This window comes from Arachis duranensis, chromosome 7 (genome assembly GCF_000817695.3).
Source record: "Arachis duranensis cultivar V14167 chromosome 7, aradu.V14167.gnm2.J7QH, whole genome shotgun sequence".
NCBI lineage: Eukaryota > Viridiplantae > Streptophyta > Magnoliopsida > Fabales > Fabaceae > Arachis > Arachis duranensis.
In genome coordinates this window covers 9,087,204-9,089,224 of record NC_029778.3, presented here as the reverse complement: position 1 = coordinate 9,089,224, position 2,021 = coordinate 9,087,204, and the positions used below count along the sequence as shown (strand labels likewise).

At 24.7% G+C, this 2,021-nt stretch overlaps 1 protein-coding gene across 1 annotated transcript in view; it reads right to left on the bottom strand.

The window, feature by feature from the left end:
* LOC107496927 (ethylene-responsive transcription factor ABI4) overlaps positions 1-101 on the bottom strand; it is a gene marked incomplete in the record, with an annotated part of 1,650 nt that extends 1,549 nt beyond the window's left edge. The window contains 1 exon segment of the mRNA XM_016118251.3: positions 1-101.
* Positions 102-2,021: the final 1,920 nt, after the last annotated feature.

The following is a 2,021-nucleotide window of genomic DNA, read 5'->3' as shown; positions in this document are numbered from 1 at the left end:
AGACTTGTTGTGGGTAAGTGTTGGGTGGTTGGGGCTTGAAGATGCCTCGTTCAGTGTTTTGATATTTGTTGATTAGTCCATAGAGGAGGCTACTTCTGAAGCTCTTTCCATGCCTTCTCTGTCAATGGTGGAATAGGGCGGTGCCATTCAAATCTATTTATATTATCAACTCAAACTCTATTTATTTTACCAAAAAAAATTATTACGTTAAAATTTTTAAATTTTATAAAAATAAGATATATAAATCATTCATCATACTTTTAAAAATTCATTTGTCTAAATGATTAAATAAAAATAATAGATCTAACTAAAATAAGGACTTATTTATTTTATTTTTATAAAATTTAAAAATCTCAATGTAAAAAAATTTTTTGTAGACAAAAATGTTTTAGAGATTTATTTGTGTACATATTCAATAATTTTAAAAAATTAATTATTTGATATTTCTTTTTAATATTAAGAAAATTAACATTGAGAATTGAGTATATTTAAAGTCATATTAACTAGTTAGTACTTATTTGTTCTTTGTCACAATTTTTTGTCCTATCACATGATTAAATGAAGTTAATGACTCAAATGAGTCAATATTCCGCCAAATTCTATGTAATAAAACCATAATAATATTTGATTTTTTTTTAATTAAATATACTCTATTATGATTTTAATTATTTATTTTATTTTGTATATTAGAGGTCAAAGATTAATTTCATGCGAAATAGATGATAAATAAATAAATAAAAGCTAGTGTTTATATTTTATTGTAACAGATAAATTCAAATATTATTGTTTTTAATGAAGAAAAATATGGATTTACTTCGTGTAAGAGAGAACAATATATGGATACAAATACAGATATATATCGTTATATTAATATTATCTTTGAAACATAAATATAAAGATAAAAGAACTAAATAATTAATTAAAAACTAGCTAAATCATTAAGATACACAATTTTTCTTCTTCAAAGATATATATTTTATTTTCATATATTTCTTAAAATTATGACTAAAATATTTTTAAAAAAATATCCATTTCTTCTTTTTATTTTTATATATCGATCTCTATCTATATAAACATAATGGAAATGCAAACCTAAATTATTTAAGTGAGGAAATTAAAAGGAGAGAGCATTGTGAAAGCCTGAAAGGGATTGCTGCGCAGTGAAGAAAAGAAGACGACACTGAACACATCTCAGGTTCACACATTGGTTTTGGAATTTGGAACCATTATTACTCGTCTTTGTTGATTATTTTCTTCTTTTGACCTCATTAATTTACAATTTTCTTTTCCTTTTTTCTGTGTTTTTGAGAGGATAAGTTAATTAATAAATACCTCGGCGCTTACCAAAAAATATCTATTGATTCCTAGGGAAGTAAACGGATTGAACTTCATGATCACTTAAAAGAGTAGCACGCAGTACAATGTACTCCACTATATACTACTAGTATTAATCTTGACGAATGATGATACTATGAATTTCTCATGCGTGTTACAATTAAGTTTGGACAAGTCTAAATTTCTGATTTTAATACCTATCCATTTATTCAATACATTCCTTCAATACAATTAAAAAAATCTGAAAGTGAAATGTACATTCAATATAAGTTTGGGTTTCGGGTTGATTGATATAATGTGCGATTTTATGAAGTGAAAAGTGAGTCACTTCTTCTTGGTTGTGAAAATCATTAAAAGCATATATGTATGTCATGAAATTAAATCACTTCACCTACAAATTTAAACGAATAAAAAAATAATATAAATAATTATATCTTTAAAAGATTATAAATTATCTGATCAAGTCTTTTAATTTACATCTACATTACATGCATACCGTATGAAATTAGATCAACCTTATGATATAAGCTCAGTTGACGCACTGTTTATTAGGGGGAAAGAAAACAAAAATAGGGCATTCGATTTATACACATACACATGAGCTATAGCAACTTTAAGTGCCTGATATTTATAAATATTTAAAAATAATTACAAAATATATACATTAAAAATCAAGTACTAATTAA